This window comes from Balaenoptera ricei, chromosome 15 (assembly GCF_028023285.1).
Source record: "Balaenoptera ricei isolate mBalRic1 chromosome 15, mBalRic1.hap2, whole genome shotgun sequence".
Taxonomy (NCBI): Eukaryota; Metazoa; Chordata; class Mammalia; order Artiodactyla; family Balaenopteridae; genus Balaenoptera; species Balaenoptera ricei.
Window position 1 is genome coordinate 21,903,639 of NC_082653.1, and position 6,000 is coordinate 21,909,638.

Here is a 6,000-nt window from a genome sequence, read left to right on the forward strand (position 1 = left end):
TCCTTTGGAAAAGGGAGGAAATGCCCTCTAACTGAGGGGTTTGTAGAAGGATTCACAGAGCATTGTTCCTAATTCCACTGGGGACACAAAGTGATAGACTAATTCAATCCCTAGGTCCTGACAAATGAAAAAACAGGTCAGAGAGGTGGCGTGAATTGTTGAGCATGACCTAGCTCCCAGGGAGATTAAAGCAGCCTGCCTTTCTTCCCCAGGTGCCTGGGTGTGGCAGGCCGTGATGGTGTGCTGAGAATTGGGGGGGGGGGGGGGGGGGAGGAACATGCACACCCACCCTGTGCTGTAACAAAACTCGCGCTCTGGGGAAGCCCTCCAGGAGATCATCCACGTGGGAGGACTTGCCGTGATGAGGGCTTGCTGTGATGTTCCAAAAACCCACCTCTTCCTCAAAGAGTTAAGACATCCCGAGTCACTCTCAGATTCCTGCAGGCAGATTGTTGCACTTGATTAAAAAAAAAAAAAACTAATTAGAGTGCCTCTCTGGTTATTATTATATTCAGGCAACTTTAATTTTGAAGCTGTCCAGCTGACTCAATCCAGTCTTTGTTAACGTAGGCTTTGCAAAGTGATCGTTTCCCCTGTTAAAACTTGGTGGTGCAGTGAGGGTTTCTTCTGTCATTCGGGGTGCAACCTGAGTACTCTGAGTATCAATGTGGCTGGAGACGGGTAGGGGAGGGATTAACTGGCAGATACTGAAAGGCCTTGCATTTCGGGTTGAGATGTTTGAGGTCTGATCTGCAGGCAGTGGAGGCTCCTGGAGGATTCAGGGAAATGTAGAGCTGGATCCAGGGGATCCCGAGAAGAGCTGGATGTGGCCCTCAGGGGGCACCATACTGTGGAGAGAACATGGATGTAGAGTTCATCAGAGCTGGGGTTGATTTCTGACTCTGCCTCTTAGTAACTGCGTGACCTCGGTGAGTCACTTCACTTCATTTTCCCATCTCTAAAATGGAGCTGCTGCCTCCCCCTCTTTTGACGGCTGCTTCAGGGGGAATAAGTGCTGTAGTGTTTATGGTGTTTAGCTAGTGCCTGGGGCTCGACAACATGCTTTCCTTCCCCCTATCCCCACCCCATTGCTCGTGGCTTTGTTAGGGATGCAATACCTACTCTTCCAAGTCAATTATAGCTGAGGAAGTAGATGGTTATGTCTCAGAACGAACTACCCAGGAACTACAGAGGACCACAGCGGGGGGGAGGGGAGGGCGGGGCGGGGGATAAAATCCTGGCAAGAGGGCTTCCCTGGTGGCGCAGTGGTTAAGAATCCGCCTGCCAATGCAGGGGACACAGATTCAAGCCCTGGTCCAGGAAGATCCCACATGCCCCGGAGCAACTAAGCCCGTGTGCCACAGCTACTGAGCCTGCGCTCTAGAACCTGTGAGCCACAATTACTGAGCCCACGTGTCACAACTACTGAAACCCGCACGCCTAGAGTCCGTGCTCCACAACAAGAGAACCCACCGCAATGAGAAGCCCGTGCACCGCAACGAAGAGTAGCCCACACTCACTGCAACCAGAGAAAAGCCTGCGCGCAGCAACAAAGACTCAACGCAGCCAAAAATAAAATAAATAAACTAAAAAACAAAAAAGATCCTGGCAAGACAAGCAGACTTTTTGGCAGGCAGAGAGGATAAAGGGCATTCCAGACAAGGTAATAACATGCCCAAATGCATCGGCCATACCTGCCAGTATCTGTACTCATCATAACTCCTTCCCTTGCAGCTGACAGCAGACCCAAGTCAAACTGGCTTGAGTTGAAAGAAATGTCTGGGCTCGCACGACCAACCAGCCCAGCTGGCTCCAAGTCCCACAGCCAGTCTGTCTTTTGATTCTGCTTCCCCCAGTGTTGCCTTCCTTCTCCAGCAGCCTCTTTCTGTAAAGTGTCAAAGACGGCCACCAGTAGTTCCAGGCTTATGTTCTTTCTGCTGAACAAAGTTAGGAGAGTGTGCACGTCCCTCTGACGGCTCCAGCTCAAGTCCTAGGACTTGCTCTCCTCAGCTCAGCCCCTCCGTCGCCCCGCCCCAAACCAAGCATTGTGCATTCAAGCAGGTGTCGGCAAACTTTCTCTGTAAAGGGCCAGATGGCAAATATTTTAGGTTTTGTGGGCATAGGTTCTCTATGGCATCTTCTTTGATTTTTTTTTACAACCTTTTACAAATGTAAAAATTACTAGCTCAGGAGTCTTTCAAAATAAGCTAGGGGCCATTTTTTTTTTTTTTTTTTTGCCCTGGGACCTTAGTTTGCCAAGGCTGGATCTACATTCTCACGAGCAGGCCTGGAGGCAGGTGTCAGGTCAGCTCACCCAAACCATATGGAGAGGGAACTGGGGTGGGGTGGTTTCCCCCAAAAGGAAACCCTGCATCCGGTTACCAGGAGAAGAGTTGCAGGGTGGAGAGGGACCAAAATGACAGGCATTCACCACCCCATATTTGTGGCGGGTGACAAGGGTGGCTTGGTGGTCTAGGGATGGTGGGTGTGAGAAGGTTGTGGTCGCTGAGGCCACATGTACGAAGGGCCTTGACTGTCAACCTGGGGTTCCCAGACTTAGGAGATCAAGAGAGGAGGTCTTGGACGGTTCTTGAACGCGTGAGTAATGCACTGAAAGCGTTTTAGGAATATGCATCTCGTGGCAGCATACAGGAGAAATTGGAAGGGAGAGAGCCTGGTGATGAAATTGTGTTTCTGAAAGTCCCAAGACGAGAAAATGTACCTCTTCCATCAACCCCAAACTGTTTGACACGCCATGGTTCATGGGCAACTTGAGGCACATAAATATGTGCTTTAAAGTTTAAAAGTAAGAAGTGAGATGAATGGAACCTCTGATGAGGCTTCCTCCAGCTCATTCGCAAGAGTTGAGAAGCCCTAGAAATGATTTTCCGCAGCTCCAGCTGTGATGAGCAGGGCAGGGCTCCTCTCCCTTTGTGTGACTTACCCCAGCCTCTGTGTCGGGCTTGATTGGAAGCAAAGTGCCCATGTTGCCTTTCCTCCAGAGTAAGGAAGAGAGGCCAAATTTCAGAAAATAATTGAGTGATGGCTGCCTCTGTCGAAGCATTGATTGCTTTATAAATGGCATTCTTCCCTCTGCCCCCCTGCCTCCCCGCCCACAACCCACTGAAGTTTGGAGGCAGCGACTTTCCAAATTACACTTGAAAAGCAGCCTGATTTCCCAGAGGAATCATTTCCTAGATTAGGAGCTGTTCTACCTTTTCTGACACTTCTACCCAGAGTACAAAGCCCGCCTGCAAAGGGCAAGGAGGGAGTGGTGCCCACCACCCTTCAAAGCCTTAGGCACCAGCCATTTATGAAAACGTCTCTCACTGCAGCCATCTCCCAGCATCTGGGGCTGCCCGCTTTTGCAGCAGGAAAGGGTTAAAAAGCACTGATGAGTGGCTGCCTCCACCACCCCCTTCCGTTTTCCCTCCTTATATAATTTTCCATTCTTTTCGCACAATGGCTCCTGGGTCTCAACCTGCTCTCTCAGTCAGTACCCTCACGTCCTCAGCTTCCTCCCACACAGGCAGGCTCTGAAGTAAGGAAAGCTCCTTTCAGAATCTCTGAGGCCGTTTCCAAGGGAAAAGACGCTGGGGGGTGAGGTGGGGGGTGGAGATAGGGAGAAGTAATGGAGAAGAGTCAGAAGTTCCTTCAAGAAATAAAACATGGGACTTCCCTGGCGGTCCAGTGGTTAAGACTCCACACTTCCACCGCAGGGGGCATGGGTTCGATCCAGGGTCAGGGAACTAAGATCCCGCATGCCTCACGGTGCAGCCAAAAAATAGTAATAATAAAATAACAAGAAATAAAACATGTTACATTCCCCAAGGCAGAGGTGTGCAGTGGACCCAGACCTTGGTGCACCCCACCTCCCCTCCACCCCATTTTCACATCCTTTCTTACCTCATGGACCCCACCTGGTGCTCTCACACATTCCATCCTGGACACTGCCCAGTCCCCTAGAAGAGGACGGAGAGGCCAGAAGTGGGAATCTAACTGTGCCACAGTTCACAGGTGACCTTGGGCAGTCCCTCCTCCTCCCCAGGGTCTCAGTTTCCCTGTCTGCTAGGGTTTGAAACTGTTGGTCTCCAAAATTGCTCCACCTCCTAAACTGTGGTTGGATAATAAAGTGTTGGCAAGTATTGGGGGAAACGGGTATGTAAGTTGGTACAAGCTCCCTGGAGGTCAGTTTGGCCATATTTCCTAAATTTAAATGTACACACCTTTTGACCAGCAATTCTGTCTCTAAGAATTTAATACTCACACGTGCACAAAGGAGTACATGCACAGGCAAGTCACTGCGAGGTTGTTCCTGATTTACAGAAACTCACAAATAGTAAATGCCCAGTATGTATCAGGCATTATGCCTAATGCTTTACATGAATATCTCAAGAGATTGGAAGCAAAGGATAGGAAGTAACCTAATCATAGGACTTAAACATCCATCCAGAAGAGACTGAAACACCCCCTTGCTCTCCCCCAAAACAGAAATTCTAGTGAACAATACTGAACAAATGGTACATCAAAAGTCATGAAATGTTAGCTATTTCCTAAAAGTAAATATGGAATTAAAAAGAAAGCAGGAGAACGGGTTGGGGAGGGAGGAAGGGAGGGAGGGATGGACTGGGTAAATGAACTATGGTCCATCCATATAATAAAATGAATAAAACAACAATGGCTACCAGAGTTTTAAATGCACATACTCTTTGACTCGGCAGTCCCGCTTTTAGGAATTTCCTTGTCCACATGCAAAGATGATGAAGAAAGAGTTCATCGAAGCAGTGTTTGCATTAATCAAAGTTTGGAAACAACCTAGAAGTCCATCCAGAGAGTCTTGGCTAAATAAGTGTCTTACTAACGTGCAATGTGCCAAGTAGCCTTTAAAAAGAAAAAGCTGGTTCTCTGTGTATATCTCCAAGATATATTATTAAAGAAGAAGGCAAGCAGAACAATGCTACTATTTATGAGGGACAGGGGTACTTTATGTGTGGAATTTTCTTAAAGAACACTCAAGGGGCAGCCTCTAGGAAGGGTAGCAGGATTAGTGATGAGAAATCTTTTCACATTGCACCCTTTATACTCTTCACTTTTTTTTTTTGGCCATGCCACATGGCTTGTGGGATCTTAGTTCCCCAACCAGGGATCAAACCCGGGCCCTCAGCAGTGAAAATGCCGAGTCCCAGCCACTGGACCACCAGGGAATTCCCTTTACTCTTCACATTTTTTTTTTTTTTTTGGAAGTAGTGAAACAAGTAAAGTTTATTTATTTATTTATTTTTTATTGATTGATTGCTATGTTGGGTCTTCATTTATGTGCTAGGGCTTCCTCTAGTTGCGGCAAGCGGGGGCCACTCTTCATCACGGTGCGCGGGCCTCTCACTATCGCGGCCTCTCTTGTTGCAGAGCACAGGCTCTAGACGTGCAGGCTCAGTAGTTGTGGCTCACGGGCCCAGTTGCTCCGTGGCATGTGGGATCTTCCCAGACCAGGGCTCGAACCCGCGTCCCCTGCATTAGCAGGCAGACTTTCAACCACTGCGCCACCAGGGAAGCCCCTACTCTTCACATTTTTAAATCATATACATGTGTAACTTATTCACTCACAAAAAAGTTATTATTAAAATATAAGACATCTGTGAGTCTATAATTCTATGGTAAACTCACATTTTGGTGATAGGAGTCTAACATAATCTGGGCTCCCTCTCCTGTGCTGTGCATTTCTCAAGGGGAACCAGGCTGGGGGGAGAGGAGGTATTGCTTAAGCCAAATAAGAAAAGCGATCTTAGAGAGGATCCCTTCAGGGAATGGGTTGTGTGCTGTACGGACAGCCACCCCACACAGCCCCTGTGTGCATGCAGAAAAACCATCTCCCATCCGTGCCCCAGCTCATCTGAGCCCTCAGAACCCCAAGAGAAGCAGGTCGAGCCTCAGAGGCTCTCCTGACTGCCCAGACAGAACTTAGGGCTCACACTCAGTGCTCTCAGGGCATTGCACAGTGCC